At 37.9% G+C, this 22,677-nt stretch overlaps 1 long non-coding RNA gene across 1 annotated transcript in view; it reads left to right on the top strand.

Annotated features, from left to right (window-relative positions):
* LOC135269672 (uncharacterized) overlaps positions 1-21,994 on the top strand; it is a 53,238-nt gene extending 31,244 nt beyond the window's left edge. The window contains exons 2-3 of the long non-coding RNA XR_010337918.1: positions 15,604-15,728; positions 21,639-21,994. This is a non-coding gene — a long non-coding RNA (uncharacterized LOC135269672). The remainder of the gene's footprint in view (positions 1-15,603; positions 15,729-21,638) is intronic.
* The last annotated feature ends 683 nt before the right edge of the window (positions 21,995-22,677 follow it).

Here is a 22,677-nt window from a genome sequence, read left to right as displayed (position 1 = left end):
TCATCATCAGGCAATATGAGGGGGGTTTGGAATGGGAGAACCTGCAAGAAGAGGAAACTGGCATCTCAGTCTGCTTGAGCACTGAACTTGGAGATTGACACTGGGCCCATCTCAAGTGTGGCAGAGGAGAATTAGAGGGGAGACCCAGGAGGACTCTGGCATTTCTTCCTTTCTCAGCTGGGCCCAGTTCTCTGTTGCTGCCCCACCAGCTCTTTTCCCTTGGATTCTTTTTCTCTTGTTCCCAGTTACAAATCACAGCCAGCTGGCTCCCAGGACCCTTTGCCCTGTTCAAAGACACAAGTCCTTTTCATTTACTAGTACTGGTGATATGGTTTGGCTGTGTACCCACCCAAATCTCATCTTGAATTCTTATGTGTTATGGGAGGGACCTGGTGGGAGGTAATTGAATCATGAGAGGCAAGTCTTTCCCATGCTATTCTCATGATAGTGAATACATCTCATGAACTCTGATGGTTTTAAAAAGAATAATTCCTCTGTGCAAGCTCTTTTCTCTTGTCTGCTTCCATGTGAAACATGTCTTTCACCTTCTACCATGATTATAAGGCCTTCTCAGGCATATGGAACCATAAGTCCAATAAATCTCTTTCTTTTGTAAATTGCCAATCTCAGGTATGTCTTTATCAGCAGCATGAAAATGGACTAATATAGTAAATTGGTACCAGTAGAGTGGGGCACTGCTGAAAAGATATCTAAAAATGTGAGAGCAACTTTGGAACTATGTAAAAGGCAGAGGCTGGAACAGTTTGGAGGTGCACAGAAGAAGACAGGACAATGTGGAAAAGTTTGGAACTTCCTAGAGAATTGTTGAACAGTTTTGATGAAAATGCTGATAGTGATATGAACAATAAGTTCCAGGCTAAGGTGGTCTCAGATGGAGATGAGGAACTTAACGCGAACTGGAGCAAAAGTGACTATTGTTATATTGTAGCAAAGAGACTGGTGGCATTTTGCCCCTGCCCTAGAGATTTGAACTTGAGGGAGATGACTCAGGGTATCTGGCAGAAGAAATTTCTAAGTAGCAAAGCACTCAAGATGTGACTTGGGTGCTGTTAAGGGCATTCAGTTTTAAAAGGGAAACAGACCACAAAAGTTTGGAAAATTTGCAGCCTGACAATGCAATAGAAAATAAAATCCCATTTTCTGAAGAGAAATTCAAGCCAGTTGCAGAAATTTGCATAAGTAACAAGGAGCTGAATGTTAATTACCAAGACAATGGGAAAATGTCTCCAGGGCATATAAGAGACCTTTACAGCAGCCCTTCACATCACAGGCCTGGAGGCTTAGGAGGCAAGAATGGTCTTGTGGGCCAGCCCCAGTGTCCCTCTGTTTTGTGCAGTCTAGGGACTTGGTGCTCTGCATCCCAGCTGCTCCAGCCACAGCTAAAAGGGGCCAAGGTACAACTCAGGCTGTTGCTTCAGAGGGTGGAAGCCCCAAGCATTGGCAGCTTCCACAATGTCTTGAGCCTGTGGGTGCACAAAAGTCAAGAAGTGAGGTTTGAGCACCTCCATCTAGATTTCAGAAGATGTATGGAAACACCTGGATGCCCAGGCAGACGTTTGCTATAGGGGCAGGGCTCTCATGGAGAATCTCTGCTAGGGCAGTGCAGAAGGGAAATTTGGGGTTAGAGCCCCCATACAGAGTCCCTACTGGGGCACCACCTAGTGGAGCTATGAGAAGAGTGTCACTGTCCTCCAGACCCCAGAATGGTAGATCCACTGACAGCTTGTGCCATGTGCCAGGAAAAGCTGCAGACACTCAGTGCCAGCCCGTGAAAGCAGTGGGGAGGGAGGCTGTACCCTGCAAAGCCACAGGAGTGGAGCTGCCCAGGACCATGGGAACCCATCTCTTGCATCAGCTTGACCTAGATATGAGGCATGGAATCAAAGAACATCATTTTGGGGCTTTAAGATTTGACTGTCCCACTGGATTTCAGACTTGCATGTGGCCTGTGGCCCCTTTGTTTTGGCCAATGTCTCCTATTTGGAATGGCTGTATTTATCCAATGCTTGTACCCCCATTGTATCTAGGAAGCAACTAACTTGCATTTGATTTTACAGGCTTATAGGTGAAAGGGACTTGCCTCGTCTTGGATGAGACTTTGGATTGTGGACTTTTGAGTTAATACTAAAATGAGTTAAGACTTTGGGGGATTGTTGGGAAGGCATGATTGTTATTGAAATGTGACGACATGAGATTTGGGAGAGACCAGGGGTGGAATGATATCATTTGGATCTGTCCCCACTCAAATCTCATCTTGAATTCCCACATGTTGTGGGAGGGAACCAGTGGGAGGTAACTGAATCATGGGGTCAAGTCTTTCCTGTCCTACTCTCATGATAGTGAGTAAGTCTTAAGAGGTCTGATGGTTTTAAAAAGAAGTGTTCTCCTGCACAAGCTCTATTTTCTCTTGTCTGCTGCCATGTGAGATATGCCTTTCACCTTCTGCCATGACTGTGAAGCCTTCTCAGCCACGTGGAACTGTAAGTTCAATAAACCTCTTTCTTTAGAAAATTTCCCAATCTGGGGTATATCTTTATCAGCAGCTTGAAAATGGACTAATATAGATGGAAAGTTATCAAATCTGCAGAATTTACAAAGTTTGGGTTTGTGTAGTCCCTGGTCTGGAGGACACTACTGGAAGTCCCCTTGTACTGCCTTCACTTCTTGTGAGTAAGAATGGGGTTTACTAAATCTCAACACACCATTGATTGGCTCTCCAGGGCCTAGCATGCCTCCACTAAGATTTCTTTCCAGTAAAGTAGTGCTTATCTACTTCTTGTATAGATATTAACAGTCTTTGGTGAATCAATCAAATTTGATCAATATTCTTAGTTTTTTTGTTTTTTTTTTTTTTTTTTTTGGTAAATCACAGAAGCCACCAAAGAAGTCTGTGGTGGAGAGGGTTGGCTAGCTACCATCAACCTCACTACTAGGTTATAATGAAATCAAGGCTCAGATCTAGTATGCCAGACAGAGATGGTCTGCACAAGAATCCATAAACATAGCAGGCACAAACTAATCAGATGACCTACTTTGCTACTTGGGAAGTCACAGCTATCCTTTAGGTCCTCCATCCCTGTGTGGCACATTCCTGCAGGAAGGTAGCCACACACCTTAGGCCAGATTCTATTTCTTCTAGTCAGGATCATGCAAGCAGAACTCCTCTTAAACAAGTGGTTTCCAACTGGGATGACTTTGCTCCCCAGGAGATATTTGGCAATGTCTGGAAACATTCTTCATTGTCACAGGGAGGAAAAGGGAGTATACTACTGGTGTCGAATGGGTAGAAGTCAGAAATACTGTTATACATGCTACACAGCACAGGACAACACCCCTGCAACAAACAATTATGTAGTCCAAAATGTCAATAGTACTGAGGTTGAGAAACCCTATCCCAAACCAATGGCTGGACACAGAAGCAATTAGGGAGCAAGCCTTTGGCACCATCTCAAAGGGGACAGGACAAACCTTGCCAGATTCTGAAACTCTATTCATGCAAGGGTAGAGACAGTGTCTTTAAAGTATTTTAGCCAATCTACATATATTAAATATTTTTAATTTCACCAGTAAGCTCTCTTTTCCATCATTTGTTATGCTTATTAACAAATTTAATTTCACCAATTAAAAAAAAATTTGACATCAGTTTGCTAATTAGTAAAGCTTCATTGTTAATTAAGTTATAGGTAGCAGCAGGCATGGGATGGATTTAGAAAGTAGAGAATACTTCAATTTAGCCAAAATGTCAGGCCCCTGCAAGGAGGTCTCAGAACATAAGACTAGCAAGGTAGACTAGAGTAAGAAAAGGAGGGCTTTAAATGTGCTCCCAGATCACTTTTGCACAAATTCTCCACAGAGGCCATTACCATGCAGTTAGCATTAAGTATTAAGTGTCGTTAACCCTTCCCTTTGTGGCTCACTCAGATGGGCTTGAAATGTCAGCAGAAAGCAGGCACCTTTTGCCCCATGTTGTCATACTAACTAGATTTAGACATATCTCCCCTACTTTTATAGAGCCTAATGATTCATTTCCTAAGTAGTTTATATGATATTCTATTCTTCATTTGGCCAAATTCTGCCTGAAGGGCTTCAAGAAAACCTACAATTTTCTAAATCACTAAAAATTTTTTACATTCTTCTACAGAAGCAGCATTGAGTTTTACATACCCTATAAAGGAAAAAGAGACAAAATATATATTTTTCTGTATTTAGACATGTAGGTATTACATTATAAATATATAAATGCTAAATATATACATTTTAGCTTATTTTTCTAAGTTGATAATAAAGGAATGACAGCTGGTTATTAAAGTTAATCAGGGTTAGAGAATCGGCATAGAAGAATGAAAGTTTGGAATATATATATACAGTTTTTCAAAGTCAGACAAAAAACATGCTTCACATAAAAGTTGAAATTGATTGACATTACATAATCAGAAAAAAATCAGAACTTTCTAGCACATAAACTTACTAATCATTTTGTAAATAAGGGCTACAAATCATATGCAACCTAGGAAATATAAGTGAAACCATTTTGTTATCATTCAAATATATATCAGTGGGGAAGATTTTTAAAAGCCCTATACTAAACATTGTTTTCTCTAAGAATGAGAATGGTATCACTTATTTAAAAAAATTTTTAAAGACAATGTATTCAAAAGCCAGAACAAATGAAGATTATAAAAACACTTTTAAAAGTTGTAATTCATAAACACCATTGAAAATTTAGTGAGCTACAATTAAAATGATTAAACAATGTAAAGTTTACTAATGAGGAATTAACGAAACATTTTATGTGCTTCATAAACAGCTGAGGCTACTCTATAGCATTCACTGATGAAGAAATAAATTCTGATCATTCAATTATTATAATTTAATGACTGAACATAGGGGATGGCATACACAAAATGGAGACAAGGGTTCTCTAGGGAACACAGATATTATTGTTTTAAGAATATTTATTTAACAAATAGCAGCCGGGCGCGGTGACTCACGCCTGTAATCCCAGCACTTTGGGAGGCCGAGATGGATGGATCACGAGGTCAAGAGATCGAGACCATCCTGGTCAACATGGTGAAACCTCGTCTCTACTAAAAATACAAAAAATTAGCTGGGCATGGTGGCGCGTGCCTGTAATCCCAGCTACTCAGGAGGCTGAGGCAGGAGAATTGCCTGAACCCAGGAGGCGGAGGTTGCGGTGAGCCGAGATCACGCCATTGCATTCCAGCCTGGGTAACAAGAGCGAAACTCTGTCTCAAAAAAAAAAAAAAAAAAAAATAGGTGGTGCTTACTCTCAAAGCCTTTCACAAATATTGACTCATTCAATCTTCATATAATAACTTGATTATATAGATACTACTATTATTTCCTTTTTAAAGAATAAGGAAATCAAGGTTAAACAATTTGTCTAAGGTCACAGAAAAAGGTTGTCATAAATCTCTGGGAAGCATTAAGTACCTAAGATTTCTAGAAAATGTCAAACTATGTTTAGATTAAGAAGAACATAATAGGTCTTCAATCTACTAGAGAATATATTTTAATGTAAACAGATTACGTAAGAAAACAATTACTTCATTCACTTTGGCTTTATCTTTTCCATCAAGAATGATCTTCCATCTGACAGATGGAACAAGCATCATTAGTAGAGAACTAAAGACCTAGATGTGAGGTAAATTTGAAAGGAAGCACCTAACCACACTAAATGAATTCAGTTCTCTACACCCAGATTAATTTCATTTCATTAGGCTAAAATAACTCTCAGGTGTGATTATGATAACCTTGAGAAATCCTGAAGAGTAAGACATGAAGAACAAAACTGAAGATGAGCAGATGTCTTGATTTTCAGAAATGAGGAAACAGTACTATTGCATCTTAGTAACTAACCGAGTAAATGTTAGTAAACAGGATCCATAAACAGAAATTGATGAGCACTCAGAAAGAAAACAGTACCAGGAGTCGGCATGAATTTCCAAAGAAAAAGACATGCCAAACTAACCTCACTACTATTTGGATCAGGGAAATGGAGGCAGGTCTTATGTATCCATGATTCCTATCTATGTCACCTAGGAGAGGAAATGTCTTGGAAAAGATAAGTGGTGTATTCCATGGCATGCCATGAGCAAACAGCAAGGATGTCTTCCCACCTGCACTACTGATTGGAAAGCCCAATTTTTAAACTGGGTCATACTGCTTGAAAATTTCCTCCCACACATGTAGCTCTCCAAATAGCCAAATTCAACTCTATAGCCAATACAAGGAAAAATCAAGGTTGTGTGGGTAAGTAGGGGGAACAAGAGATACCAGGTGGTGTCGACAGCACGAAGCAATATGTGATCTCCAAATAAATACAGCCCCAGAATTTGGGAACCAATCAAGAGGGTGATAGTCTATAAAACTAATGCTGGTAGATCCAACTCAAAAATAAAATGTCACATGCTGAAGAAATGCATCCAAATAGGGTTTGCAAATGTGTGGGTTTTTTTTTTTTTTTTTTTTTTAATCTAAAGAGAGTCCTAAAACTGATTAAGAAGCCAAAATGTCTCACACATAATCAAGGTTACCTGCTGATATCATTAATGGAAAGAAAGAGGTAATCAAATTAAATTTATTATCGTCTGAAGGAGGAAATTATGAGTTAACAGAAGGGTGGCAAGCCACATGATGTTGAGAGAAAACAGAGCCAGAGAATAAGGATTTGGCTGGGTTTATCCAACATGGTCCAAAGTAGAGCGATATTGTCTCTGGCACTGATGACAATTTTTTGTTAATATTTTGATGACTCTCCCCCAGTCTTTTTTGTAAAGCATATTGCAAATGCTTACATAATATTATCTTTTTTGCTTAGCCTTATAATATAAGCATTTTCCCATATTACTAAAAACTGCTTACAGAAAGAATCATATTGGCATCATAATATTCCGTCATATGGAGATGCTATAATTTACTCAACTATTGCCTAATTTCTTAGTCATTTGTAATTTTTTGTGATTGCCAATATTCTGCAAAAAAAATACAAAACATTTGCTCTGCTTTGTATTATTTTCTCAGGATAATTTCTGAAAATCGAAAGACAAAGCCAACAAATACTGACATTTTAAAGCTCCTGACAAGTATTTCCAAACTGCTTTCCTTTGTTCTCTCTCTCATCGGTGTCATTAGTCTTCAAAATGATTAAATCTTTGATAATTTAGAAGGTAAAATTATACCTCATTTTAATTCATATCACTTAATGAGGCTGAACATTTTTCCATATGGTTTATTTGCTGTTTGATTTTTCTCTTTTGCGAATTGTGTGTCTATGCCTTCTGTCTAGTTAGTTTTAGTGATTTTTCTCATGAATTTCAATGATCTCTATGTGGTAAAGAAATTAAGTGCTTTATTTGTCACACATATTGCCAATTATTTTTACCAGTTTTTCCTCTTAATGGCATAAGTTCTTTATGTTTTGTATTTCTACATGATGAAACATTTTTCTTTTCCATGTCATCTCTTCTATGACTTTTTAATTTAAAAGGTTTCCTAATCCTCAGATTTAAAATATTCTGTTTTAGTCTAGATTTGTGTTGGGTCTTAATAATGCATTCACATAGGATGTATTTTGAGACATGATATGAAATACGGATCTGAATCTTTTTCTTTCTACTTTCTTGTATTTTTAGCAATGTAGGTATATGCAACTAGCATTTACAAATAAGTCCTCTTCTCCTGTATGATTTGTGATGTTTCCTTAAGAGTATATTCAGTTCTTTTGCGTAATAGACAAAAGGGAGCTAGCTATTCTTTCCTGTCCATCTTGCAATTTATACCAGCGTTATACTGTTTTAATTATTAGAGCATTTTAATCAAATATAAATAGGGCTATAAACTCTCTGTTTTCAAAAAGTTTGTTTACTGTCTCCAGTTTATTTTAATTAAGCTTTAAAATAACTTTTCAGATTCAAAAAAATCCAAATGGAATATTAATTATACTCTGCTTCACAAGAATTAGCACTGAAATACCAGGAGCAGGAATAGTGTATATTGGAAGAACAATAATTCTCAGTGCTCTTTCTGAAACCATGAAATTACCTTGGTTTTGAGGCTTTGTCCAATAAAACCTTTTGATTATGAACTAGTTTCCAAAATGCCTTGATGTTAGTAAAATTATGCTCTAAAAAGTAGACCTAAGTGAGCATATTTCCTGAAAAAGTGTATCGCCTATTAAAAATAAATACATATACATTCCTGCTAATCAAAATATTCTGTCTTTACCAAATAAGAAAAACAGCAAATATTGTTTTTTCTTGGCTGAAAAGATAAAAAGCTGAGAATCGGCTGGGTGCAGTGGCTCAACCTGTAATCCCAGCACTTTGGGAGGCCGAGGCAGACGGATCATGAGGTAAAGAGATCGAGACCATCCTGGCCAACATGGTGAAACCCCGTCTCTACTAAAAATACAAAAATTAGCTGAGCATGGTGGCATGTACCTGTAGTCCCAGCTACTCAGGAGGCTGAGGCCGGAGACTCACTTGAACCTGGAAGACGGAGGTTGCAGTGAGCCAAGATCACACCAATGCACTCCAGACTGGCAACAGAATGAGACTGTCTGAAAAAAAAAAAAAAAGCTGAGAATCAGAACCTTAATCAGTGTTGATCCCCCAACCTTCCAAATTGTGACTATGGCCTAAAGTAGTTAGCTATTTTGTGTTATTCTCTGGAGTAAAAGAACCAAAAGTTTGAAAGAGATATTTAAAGTTCAACTCATGATTTATGATCCATTCTATCATTGAAGCTCCTTGACAACATTCCTATCAAGTGGTATTTAGATAATGCTTAATATAATTATAGAAAGCGCTCCACCTCCTAAGATTGTTCATTTTAGAAAGCTCTGATTTTTAAAAATTCTTACATAGAATACAATTAATTGCCCTGTAACTTCCCAGGTATATTAGTCTGTTCTTACACTGCTAATAAAGACGTACCCAAGACTGGGTAATTTATAAAGGAAAGAGGTTTAACTGACTCACAGCTCCACATGATTGGGGAGGTCTCACAATCATAAAAGGTGAATGAGGAGCAAAGTCACTTCTTACATGGTAGAGGCAAGAGAGCATGTGCAGGGGAGCTGCCCTTTTATAAAACCATCATTTCTCGAGACAGCTATTCACTATCCGGAGAACAGCACGGGGAAAACCCACCCTTGTGTTCAATTATCTCCCATCGGGTCCCTCCCATGACATGTAGGAATTATGGGAGCTACAATTCAAGATGAGATTTGGGTGGGGACGCAGCCAAACCACATCACCAGGAAACAAATTCTAATCCTTATGCTACTTGAAAATGCATCATACATTTGAATCTTTTATTCTCCAGGCTACGCGTATTCAATAATCTACTAAATGTCACATCCATGATGAAGATTCTAATCTTAGTTTGTCTAGCAACCCTAATTAGTTGCTCTAATTTTAGTGGGTTGGGGGATTAAGCCTTTTTTAATATCGCCTTTAAAACATAGCACCAGAACTGACAACAACCCAGTTCAATTGGAGGATCCCATTCACATAACCCAAAGACAATATGCTCTGAAATACAACAGTGTGAAAGTATGTTTAATTGGACTTTTCGTTGTGTTGTGCTAAAACTGGTGACTGGAACTCATAATAGAAAACAGAAGTCCCACATTCCAGGGTTACCAAATATAAGCGTCCTATACCAAGCCTCCCTCACTCCTTCTTCTCAGAGACTTCAGAGAGGCAAAGAGACACACCAAAGAGGCTTTGAGGAATACAACCAAGTGGGCTGAGGAAGACTTAGAAGCTCAAGCAAAAGCTGGGTCGCCCTCATCAAGAAATTGTCATTTTGGGGGCCCCAGCCATGATCTCCATAGAAAACCAGCTTTGGAATAAGTTCCACTTGTAAAAAGCAAAACCGTCAGAGAGAGATGGCATCCACATTATCTGGAGGAAAAGAAAAACAACATTTTCCCTTTTACCCTAGTCTTCTCTCTTCACATATTAGCTGAGCTATTGTATCCTAGAAGAGGGAGGCAGAGGAAGTGGCCCTGACAGAGACCAGGACAATGTGTGTGCTGGAACACCATGAGAAGGGAGTGAGCAGAGCATGCCCCATACCCAGGCCAGTCCTAGGAACCATGGTTACAGCCTGCACTGGGAGGAGGCAGCAAGGGGAGACTTTAACAGGAGTGAGATTAGGGCTTTTACAAAAGATAACTGGAAAGTTATAGAATTTGCCTAAGATATCATCAAATGATGGGAAAAGAAATTCAATGGAGCATGGATGAAGTCAATGCTAGAACAAAGTCATTTTGTATTTATATTCCACTGAGAGGTGATTTCTTAATCAACCAGTTATAAAGCCACGTCTTGTTTTGCTTTGATATTTTAAGGTCAATATAGGAAAATACTAAGGCTGATTAGGACCAGTTCCAAATGCCTGCAAGATCATTCCTTTTCCCCTGTACAATCCTTGAAATTAACTAGATTTCTTTTGTGTTCCAAAATACTGTTAAACAAGGCGCCAAACACCTATAGTTTGAAATGGCATCTGTATAGCTCCTAGCACCAACTCTGCATAGTTGCTTTACTGCCAGAAATACTCGCCTTGAAGAACGTGAAGCAGAGTGGAGAAAATTCTTTATACTTCAGAACAACTTTGGGTTCTCCTAGTAGCAACCGTTTGATATCAAAAGTTCTGATTATTCAACTAATCTAAATACTAAATTTTCCATGCTCCACCAGTGCTATCTTTTATATACCATACCAGTCTATATTTAGAGGCCTTTGTCCCAACCTTTTTCTCTGCCTTCAAAATCCACCTTTGCATTCTGTGTGGAGCTCTCTGAGTCTTCTTTCAAGATTATATCAAACAGTATCTCCAGCCCCAATCTCTCATCTGGCTAGCTGTTGCCACAGGCCTTTCCCAATACCTCTATGTTAGCACTTAACCCACCATTGCATATCACTCTATCCGGTTGTGTGTGTGTGTGGTGATTTTTATAAAGACAAGGTTTTACTCTGTTGCTCAGGCTGGAGTGCAGTAGTGTAATCATAGTTCACTGTAGCCTCGACCTCCCAGGCTCAACCAATCTTCCCACCTCAGCCTCCCAAGTATTTGGGACTACAGGCAGATGCCCCATTCTATATTTTGACAGTGAGGTCTACAAGGACAGAAGCTGTGTTTTATCTCTTTTTCATAACACTATCATCTAGCGTGATTGAAGCACATAATTAGTGCTCAATAATTTCTTAAACAAATGCATATATTCTCCTATTTATGGATAAAAACACCTAATAAACATGAGAAGGGAGAACAACTGAGTGAAGTAGCATAAATAATCACGATATGTGATTCTGTGAATTGCTAGATTGGACCGGTTCTACTGGTTAGGACTTTTTGATTACAAGTCACAGAAACTCAATTCAAAATAGCTTAAGCGAAAAAAAAGTTATAAACAAAATAAATGGAGGAAGTTATTATTGATTCACATACCTGGGAAGGATGGGGGCAATGTGGCCTAGGGAACACCAGAATTCATAGACTCAAGCAATCTTGTCAGATCTCCTTCTCCATCTGTCTCTCATCTTGTTTTTCTCTGCTCAGCTTCATTGCCTGCTATACAAATAGGCTTTCAAAGGACGCAATCACCTGAAAATTGAAAAGTCCATCCTTGCAGTTCAACATGCAAGAAAAAGGAGACTTTTTTTCTCTTTCCTAGTGTTCTTTCTAAAATTCCACAGAAGGACTCAGCTTGGCCTGCTTAAATCACATGCCTATCCCTGGACCAGACAGGAAGTTAGGACTAAAATAATTGGCCCAAGTCCAAATCAGAAAGTTTTCAACTCATCATTTTGCACTTCCAGGAATCTTTTAATTCTTCTATTTTCTTCCTAACAATATTTTAACCAGGTTATTGAGGAAAGTTGTACATAAAAATAAAAACCATGCAAAATAAAATCCACGAGTCAAACGAATCATGCTAACATTTGCTACTGTCTGAACATTGACAAAATTTACATCTAAGATTTCTGATTCTGGCAATATGGCATACTTGGGATCCTGACATACAAGGATAATTTTTTAAAGTCCATTCCAAATAGTTACACAAACCTGTAAGAATGAAAGGGAAATTCACTCAGATCAGGAATAGACCAATCTGGGTGCATGTGTGAATCCAGAGGAATTAGGTCTTTGGCCTGTAGAGGGCGCTGAAAAAACAGCCTTCGAACAGGGCAGGAAGAGGGGCCATAAGTAAGATTACCATATACAAAAAGTGAGACCCAGGAAGAAATATACTTTCAGAGAACAAGGTGGAAAACCCCTTCATGCACAAGCAGACAGTAAGGAATGTTGCCTGGGATCTGGAGGTGGAGGGAGCTTTGTTTTGTTTTTTTTAATTCCCTGTGAATACATGACTGCAAGTCAGCCTTCATATACATGTTAGATCTATACTATTTGCAATAATTCTGAAAATTGCAAATAGAGACTTACAATTTAAGATGGACTATGCTCTAATGCCTAATTTAAAATGGAGTCAGAGTTAATCCCCACAGGTGCCTTGCAGAAGCATCAGAAATCCTTCCTAGGAGAATGTATGCCCAAATTCAGCCTCAAAAATTTCCCACTGATAGAATTACAGCCAATATGGGCTCACAATAAAAAAATCACAAAACATAAATAGAAGTAAGATAACATGAGTAAGAGTCAGAGAAAAATAAAACAGGATGAGATGTGCAAATTCATTACATAGTGGAATTATATAACACATAATATAAATGTGGTTTTAATATTTTAAAAAATAAATGAGGGAATTGAAAGTATAATGAGAACAAGCTTAAATACATATCCATACACAGAAGGAATTTCCTGCTTTATATCATATTCATCACTTCCTTTAAAATGTAATAAATTTGGCTAAACATTATATTGCTTTATAATAAATTAAGTACCGTGAAACAGAATATTGATTTATCTTTTTCTTATAAGGTAAAAACTAATTTTAGTGACAGCAGTTTAATCTTGACAGGATATTTGTCATCTATAAGATAACTATATAATTTATTTTTCATGTATTTTATAAAATTGTATGAAATATAATAAATTTATCACTATATTTATTGAAATAAAAAATGAAATATAACTTTTTCTAACAAAATGTAAGCCCAATTGGCAAATTTATTTAACAAAGGGAACTAGCTTTGGCAATTAGGGCAAATGGAAGATGTGTTTCATAAATTGAATCAGCTAAATTTTCATTGTGTATTTCTAAAACAGGTGAGAAGTCAAAAGCATTTGAAAAAATATCATATTGGTAAAATGGTATTGAAATGAACAATATTTCTATTTTCCAATACTTTCTAAACATATTGGATTAAAGGGAGTACCTTTAAGTTTAAGAGTACCAAACAAAATTAATAGTCATTTCATACTAGATGAAGACTTTTCAAGGATAAGGATGATTTTTTAATATTTTCCCAGAAACCGAAAAGTGGATAATTCTAAGGACTGCATAACACATCCCTCTGAAAGGCAGGGTTGTTTTAAATTTTTATTTTCCACAAAATTAAACCTGAGTTATCAGCTACTAGATCATTAAAAACAATTTTTAATTTTATAGATACATGGGGATGTTTCCTTATGTAATTTTGGTTATATGAGCCAGAAATAGTAAAAGACTTGGGTGCCATTACAATAAGAAAACTTATATTAACACCTACTTGTTTATGAGAACAAGATTTCTTAGCACAGACATTTATAAAAATGAAAAATAGGTACAAAATTAATGCTCAACTCTCTTGCAGTAAGTCATTTTCATCCAATGAAATCACAAAAATCACAAGCTAAAAAGAGTAAAAGCTCTACTCATCTCATGTAGATATGCAACTCCAATAAGACTTTGCTTTTTCTTTAGTATTTATCAGTATGTTTATAATAGTTTGATCAATTGTATACTAATAATACTTGTTATGAAACTCAATTCAGGCCAAAATTTTAACATGGAGAGCCTTGAACTACAGAAAATAAAAGTAATCTTAGGATTTCAATTTATATACATATTTTTCTAGCAGAGAACTATGATAGGGTGATGGGGAAAAGGTTTTCAATAAAAAATAGTTTTTAGTAAGATAATCTTTTCTGGGTGAAGTGGAAAACTAAGTTAAAAGAAAAAAAGATGCAATTTCCAAATGTTAGAAAGGCTTATTCATGTGTTTTTTACTGGAGATAATGAATATCAAATAATTGTTATTTAGATTCAATTGAATATATTTAAAAGGGAAATGTAATCCTTTGTTTTCAAATATCAGTATTTGTTTATATATCAGAATTATATTATTTAATATGTTTTAAACTTAGAATACAATTTTTCTGGTGTTCATTTTAAAATGTGTAAGGGATGGTGCATAGATTTTCAAAATTCTCTTGGTTTCTGAGTAAAAATGTAGGAGACTATGGCTTTAGGATTCAAGGCAAGTGCTTTTAAACCACTCCCTGATAAAGGACCACTTCTTTTTTTAATTTGTTTTTGTTTTTTAGGTACCACTGCTTCTTCTTTTCTTTTTTGTTTTGAGATGGAGTTTCACTCTTGTTGCCCAGGGTGGAGTGCAATGGTGTGATCTCAGCTCACTGCAACCTCTGCTTCCTGGGTTCAAGTGATTCTCTTGCCTCAGCCTCCCGAGTAGCTGGGATTACAGGAATGTGCCACCATGCCTGGCTAATTTTGTATTTTTAGTAAAGACAGTTTTCTCCATGTTGGTCAGGCCGGTCTGGAACTCCCAACCTCAGGTGATCCGCCCACCTCAGCCTCCCAAAGTGCTGGGATTACAGGTGTGAGCCACTGTGCCTGGCCGAGACTACTTCTTAAATTTTCTCAACTTTCATAGAGTAATAAGTGGTACATATGCCCATAGTCACACCATGTGTCTCATTGTGCAAGTTCCACAACACATGAATTTGTCTAGACCTTGCTCAATATGTCCACAATTTTTTTGACACTCCTGTCTTCAAAAGGTGGAGTCAAACTTCCTTCCCCTTGACTGGTGATTGGACTTAGTTACTTGCTTCTAACAAATAGAATACCACAGAAGCCACTGTGCATGACTTCTGAGACTAGTCATAAAAAGCACTGTAGCCTCTTTCTTGTCCTCTCGCTCTTGGATTACTCACTCTGGAAAAGCCAATCATCATGTTATGAGAATACTCCTGCACTTTAATGGAAGGGTCTGTGTGGAAAAGAACTGAGGTATCCCACCACCTGGCATCTGAATGAGTCACCTTGAAAGTAAATATCCCCTCTGCCCCAGCGCCCCTGTCTCAATCTACCCTTCAGATGACTGCAGCTTCAGCCAGCGTCTTGACTGAAATCTCAGAAGAGATCCTTAGCCAGAAACAACCAACTAATCATATCCTGAATTCCTGAACTACAGAAATCGTGTGACATCATAAATGTTTATTGTTGTTTAAAGCCACTAAGTTTTGGGATAATTTGTTTTGCATCAGTAGATCCCTAATATAGATATTAGCCATGTGCTTGAATGTTCTGACAATGCTCAATCACTACAAAAATGTCTAAACTGTTCGTTTCCATTTCAGTACTTGCCTTTTCAAATACCTGTAACAAACAGTTCCTGGTTTGGCCCAGACGCATGGATCAAGCTTTGGACAGCAGTGCGCTTAACATCTTGCTGCCTCAAACACAGTTGACTGTTGCTTCCAAGGTACATCTTCCACTCATACTCCCCAAACGAATGGAATGATTTTTCACCTTCTTTCTAAACAGTTGCCTTTGAGTCGGGTAGTAATCCCTGGTCTAGGCAGTTGTGGCCAGGGTTACAAAGTCCCATGGCATGAAGCATGGAAAGGCTGTGTGGAAATCTAAGTGCCATCCAAGGAGGATGGATAGAAGGATGGAGCACAGAACAGGCACTCATATTTTCATGGACTCTCTAATGCATTCTTCAAATCCCACCTGGGTCTTACTTCTTCCTTGAAGTCTCCTAAATCATTTTAATCTGAATCCAGTCATGGATGGGCTTCATGACGCCTTCCCACCCACATACCTCCAGCTACTGCCCTGAACTTCTGCCAAAGCTGAGCTGCTCTCCACCATACCAGTCACCAATACCAAACTGTAGACTGTCCAGTGTATTATCCTGGACTGTGACCAGCTCTGTTTCCCATTACACTGTAAGCTCCCCAAGGGTCTTAATCTCTATATTCTCAGTGCTTAGGTATAGTACCTGACTGGAATTTACTATAACATATGTTTGATTTTTTTTTAATACAAATGTATTATTATAAATTGATTCTTTGGATTTAAAAAAATCATTTTTAAGGGAAAACTGAGAAAATGCTTTTGCCACATGAATTATCATACATACATACGTATGTTCACTAAAGAAGCAGCTAAGTATATACTTGACAATTTGGATTTTGAAAGAAAGCACACTAGCTGGAAGCTGTATGGTGTTGGAGTTAGAATAAGTACTTTGGGGGCAGACTTGGCTTAATAAATGTAACCCTGTAATTTAATAGCTCTGCAATTCTATGCAAGATAATTAACATCTCTGTCTCAATGTCTTCATTATAAATGGGGATAGTAACAGAAGCTAGCTCTAAGCATTAAATGAGTTAATACATGCATTCACTAACTGTTAGCCATTATTAAGGGTTCTTTGATCACTTGCATGTAATGAATGTCTTTGCCTTTTTGCCTCTGTTTGTGTGTGTCAGTTGCAGAGACCACAGTTCCTACTTCTTTGCATTTCCCTATTGTGTTAATCTAGGTGTCAACACAAAGTGGGATCTGTGGACTCTTTGTCCCAGAATCAGAATCATCTATGGGCCTTGTTTAACATGCTCATTCATTTTTGTTTTTTTTTTGTTTTTTTTTTTTTAAGATGGAGTCTCGCTCTGTTTGCCAGAGTGGAGTGCAGTGTCATGATCTCGGCTCACTGCGATCTCTGCCTCCCAGGTTCATGCAATTCTCCTGTCTCAGCCTCCCCAGTAGCTGGGACTACAGATGTACACCACCATGCCTGGCTAATTTTTGTATTTTTTTTTTTTTTTTTTTTAGTAGAGACAAGGTTTCACCATATTGGTCAGGCTGGTCTCAAACTCCTGACCTCAGGTGATCCACCCATCTCGGCCTCCCAAAGTGCTGGGATTACAGGTGTGAGCCACCATGGCTGGTCAACATGTTCATACTTTAACCCCACTCTAGGCCTGAAACAAAATGTCTGTATTCAAGACCCAGAAAGCTGCACCATAAATAAACACAGCCTGTCTTAGTTTGTTCAGGCTGCTGTAACAAAATACTTTAGGTCATTTCAAAACAATAGAAATTTATTGCTCACAGTTCTGGAGGCTGGCAAGTCCAAGATCAAGTTATCAGCAAATGTAATGTCTAGTGAAGCCCATTTCTCATAGGTGGCAACTTCTATGTGTCTTCACATGGCAGAAGGGGCAAGCAGGCCCCCTCAACCCTCTTTTATAAGGGCATTAATTCCATCCATGAGGGCAGAGCCCTTGTGACCTAATCACCTCCTAAGTCCCTACCTCTTAATACCATCACAATGGGGATTGGGTTTCAACATGAATTTTGGAGGGATACAAACATTCAATCCATACCACCACCCAAAGAATTATGATACAGTCTATGAATTTTGAGGATACACTCCATAAATATGTCCACAGGGGCATATTCAGCAGCTCCAGAGGTAAAGCAAAGGCAAAGATTGGAGACTCCGAAGGCATTACAAATCAGCCACAGCCCTTCTCTGCAGATTTCTCCACATGCATGTATCACTCTAGAGCAAACAAGTGCCAGAAAGGTAAAGTTGCTGTGATGTAATTTTAATACAACATGGCAGCTATAATATTACCTATGAAGAGAAATAAAAATATATAGACAGTCCATTTAGGGATAATTTTGTCCTGCAGTTAGAGAAATATAAAGCCTCTACTGAAATAAAGTGCTGAAACACTCAGCTTTGCTCATGCTGAATATTTACATGGTCATAACTTTAAGAAAAAGATAATATGGTCGCATATGCCCCAGGGCACGTTAGCCTTGTCAGATTCTTGTAGGTCGCCACTGTAGCACTATGGGCTTTAGAAAGTGCGATCACATTGCTCTGCCACATCTGCAAGAAACTGAATACAAACTGCCCCAGAATTTATGTTGCAAGGTAGCAGTTTCCAGCTGCACATCATTTGTTTTCTTTTGTTTAAAATAGCTCTAACTCGCATGCCAGCTACTGTAGGCTCCAGATTCTATTAATGAAGGATGGAAAACTAAAGCAGCTGCTTGTCCCCTGAAAGCTTGTGCCAGGAAGCTTCTAAAAACCTGCAGTGGGTCTCTGCAGTCCCATCAGAGGCTCCCAGCTAATGGAGTGATTTTCCTGGGACAGTGTTTTTCAAGGTGTAATCCAAGAATGACTTGCTCAGAGATCACCTGGGAAGCTTATTTAAAATCCCCCAGCCCTGAACTCGCTAAATCTGAATCTCCAGGGGTGAGCACAGACATCTGCATTTTAAGCACATTCTTTTTCTTAAAATTGCAAATATATTTATTACACTTTACAGATAAGTAATACATATACACAAATATAATTGTAACTATAAATCACAACAAACTAGTTACATTTAAATCTCTGGCTCTGTAGAAGACAATTTAGAAGACTTTTAGTCCCTTAACTTCACCTTCCTTAAGTTATAAAAAAATAAAATCTGATAGTTTTAACTTCAAGTTAAAGGTGAAGGGTGATATCACATTTCATCACTCAGAAATGGAAATTTTACCTGTCTATACAAAGACTTTCACATGCTCCATTGACACTTAAAGTACCATTACAAGACTTTAGATGTGTACAATATTTAATTAAAACCTTAGAAGATAAGATTGTGAGGGTTTAACTTGGTTCTAATAACTAGAATGGAGAATGAAACTAACAAACTTGTTTTTTTCTCCTTCAGTCCAATTTTAAAATATCCTTTCTGTCCTTCTCATCACTATCTGATTGCTTCTAAAGGAGGATAATATATAAAAAAAGTTCTCAACCAAGCTTTTACTCATTTGGTAGTGAGGAATCCCATGGGGAACGATTTCCCTAAATCCAATAAAAGATGTCCCATTATTTTCAATTACGCAGAGGTGCTAGATTTCAGAACACAAAACACAACATAAGTCTCTAAAATAAAATGCTTCAGTCTGGTTTTGAAAGAATGCCTATGTGTTGTCAAAAAGGCAAATGATGCTGGCTTTCCAACTGACTGACATAGCTAGTATTTGAAATAAGCCTGTTTTCATGGTATTACACCAGACTCTGTAAATGCAATCCCTATAATTACCTAAAGTAAAGGTGCACAAAACACATAAAATAAGGACTCTGCAAAAATCTGACCAACTTTTATGATGTCCCACTCTCAGTGTGTTTAGGTATGAATATATAAACATTGGAGGCAGTTCTTAGAACAAACCAGATAAAAATAAAATAATGACCAGGTAGGTTATAAACTGAGGTAATAACTCTGCAAACACTTCTAATGAAAAAATTCAAAATTAAGAAGCCACCTATTCTACTTGTTTTCCATTCCCTGTGACAAGAGCCACATGGAGTAAAAGCAGACCATTAAGGAGGTGGGTAACAATCCCTCGACCTAACTTACGTACACCATATAAAGCTAAGTAAATAAATCAGCACGACCAGAGTAAAGACTTCCATTCAAAAGTAAACTTGGGGCTAAAGATATCAAGACTTTCTAGTTGTTGACCTGTAGGTCTATCCTTTCCTGAAAGTACAGGCCTTGCCATTACTTTTCTCATTATGAAAATAGTATAACACAATAAGCCTGAATATTGACCAAAGTTTATATTTTACATTTCAAACTTGAAAACTTAGAAGTGCCCATTTCCAAGTTTATAGTGACATCCTGACAGGTTTTTAAAGTGACGGTGCTGAGGCATGATATTCACAAACACTGGTTTTCTGTTGAGAGTATATGCACCCACACCAAATTACCTTGAAATGTCTTCTATTTTCTTCCTTGGAAAATTCTAGGCTTTTAAGTTTAAAAAAGTAAATGCCTATGATGTAATTATTCCTTTCTATAGTTAAGCACATTCTTATGTACAGCAAGATTTTGAGGACCACTATAATCTACAGCCTACTCTAAAATAAATCATTTCCCCTAAAATCAAGTGGCATTTTCCTCAACCAGAAACCTCAATCTGCCTTCCCTAATTTTCTCCCAATGATATTTATTATTCAAAGTTGGTGGCTCACGCCTGTAATCCCAACACTTTGGGAGGCTGAGGTGGGTGGATCACTGGAGCCCAGCAGTTCAAGACTAGCCAGGGCAACATGGCAAAACTCTGTCTCTACAAAAAATACAAAAATTAGCTGGGCTTAGTGGCATTCACCTGTAATCCCAGCTACTCAGGAGGCTGAGGTGGGAGGATTACCTGAGTCTGTGGGGGTCGAGGCTACAGTGAGCAGTGCAATGATCGCACCACTGCACTTGAGCCTGGAGACCCCATCTCAAAAAAAAAAAAAAGTTGAATAAACCTCACCTGCTTAGTTATTTCCCTTACCAATTATGGTGAAAGTTTAAACGATTTTACTGACTTTCACAAGTCAGTACAGTTCAGATATAAAATATGTCACCACTTTTTGAATATGGCCCTTATAAGAGCCTGATTGTGTCCCTGATTCATTGTGAGAGAGAATGCATCTCAACCTAAAATATAAAAAGCTCCCAGAACAGGCATGCTGGGTAAACAAGAGTTACCATGGCATCCTGCTCCTCTGTGGACTCCCGTCGTTACAGATTTAGTTGTAAACATCATTCTTGGCTGAGTTCCTCATTTGTATGACTCTGTGATTTGTCAAGTGTGAATTAACACGAACCCTCTTTTCGTACATTTCATGTGTTGACATTGATCCTGATGTTAGAATAAAAAGGTACACTTCCCCCAACCATTTGACCTGGCCAATCGTAGGCCCTCGATAAATATGTATGGAATGAATGACTAGCTGGATACCACTGCTCTGGTATCTCACCACATAAACATTGGAGGCAGTTCTTAGAACAAACCAGGTAAAGACAAAATAATGGCCAGGCAGATTATTAGAATATAAAATTCTCCCAGAACAGGCGTGAAAGATAAATAAGAGTTACCATGGCATCCTGCTCCTCTTTCTGTGGCCTCCCAGTGGTTAATAAACCTGCCATGGTTAATAAACCTGCTGAGGATCTACTCAAAGAAGTCTCATGCACTCTCCCATAACCCATAACAGATACACCTAATTACTAAATCGTTCATTAATTCATAAATAATTATTGAACAAATATTATGTGTCAGGCATTGTTCTAGCCACTGGGGATGCAGAAGTTAACATAAAATTTCTGTCCTAATGGAAACTGTATTTCAGTGAAGGATGACAGACAATAAACAAATAAACAGATCAATGAGAGAAATAAAGATGGGGTAACTGTTACAAAGAAAATGAAATAGATGTGATAGAGAATGAATTGTTTAGAGTACAGCTGAATTTCGGTAACAGAGAGATTGAAAATACTGGTGCTCAAACAAGACAAAAGTTATATATTTTTTGCTCCCAAAGGTGACCTGTCCAGGAGTGGAAGATGCTGAATCTACAAGGGTCTCCAAGGACCAAAGTGTCATCCATCTCCCTGTTCATCTCCCAGAGTAGTGTACTCATCCAATGCACTCATCCGGAGCAATTCACATGCACCACGTCTACCCAGCAAGAGAGGATAGCCATGACACATGATGCATCAATAAGAAGATGACTGCAAGTGATGTGTTTTCATTTCTCTCATTTTCCATTGGCCCAAACTTAGTCACGTGAGCACACAATTACAAGGCCATCTGGGAAGTGTAGCATCTATTTGAGCAGTTAGGCACCTGACACAAATTGGAGCATTCTGTTATTTTAATAATAAAGAAATAAAAACACACACTGTAGTCTTCTGCCATAATTGTCCAGTTGTACCCTGGACTAGAGGTGAAGATTTTTTAGATGAAGTTTTGTTAGGTAAACTAGTCAGGGAAGACCTCTGAGGAGGGACATTTGATATGAGATTTGAAAGACACAAAGGATGGAGTCATGGAATATATGTGAAAATTAAAACATCAGCAACCATCCATGAATAAAGATGACAGTGGACACGTGTATGTGTCAAACTAAAGTTTTGTTTATTAACATTTTAAAATTTATTTTTATTTTATTTATCTTTAGATGGAGGTCTTGCTATGTTGCTCAGGATGGTCTCAAGCTCCTGAACACAAACTACCCTCCCGCCTCAGTCTCCCAAATAGCTGGGACTATAGGCGCTTACTGCCACACCCAGCTTTTGGTTTTGTTCTTTTAATAATTAAAATATGTAATTATTTAAGATAAGCTCAATAAAAAAGCACACCTTGAGATATACAGATAAAACATATATTTTACCTATATCTATTTTTTAACTGGTAAGATTGCCAATCCTGTTTCCATACCATACCTGGATGCTTTTGATACATTGGATATATAGTCACAGGGAATAATTTATATAGATGATTGTTCAGTAGAAAGTAAATTCTGGAAGCCTGATTTTTGCCATTTATTTTTCCAATCATCTCGGATTTCCAAATGGAAA

This window comes from Aotus nancymaae, unplaced genomic scaffold (assembly GCF_030222135.1).
Source record: "Aotus nancymaae isolate 86718 unplaced genomic scaffold, 86718_ANA_hifiasm-v0.15.2.pri h1tg000057l, whole genome shotgun sequence".
NCBI classification, from domain to species: domain Eukaryota; kingdom Metazoa; phylum Chordata; class Mammalia; order Primates; family Aotidae; genus Aotus; species Aotus nancymaae.
The sequence above is the reverse complement of the archived record's forward strand: the minus strand, read 5'-3'. Positions and strand labels throughout refer to the sequence as shown.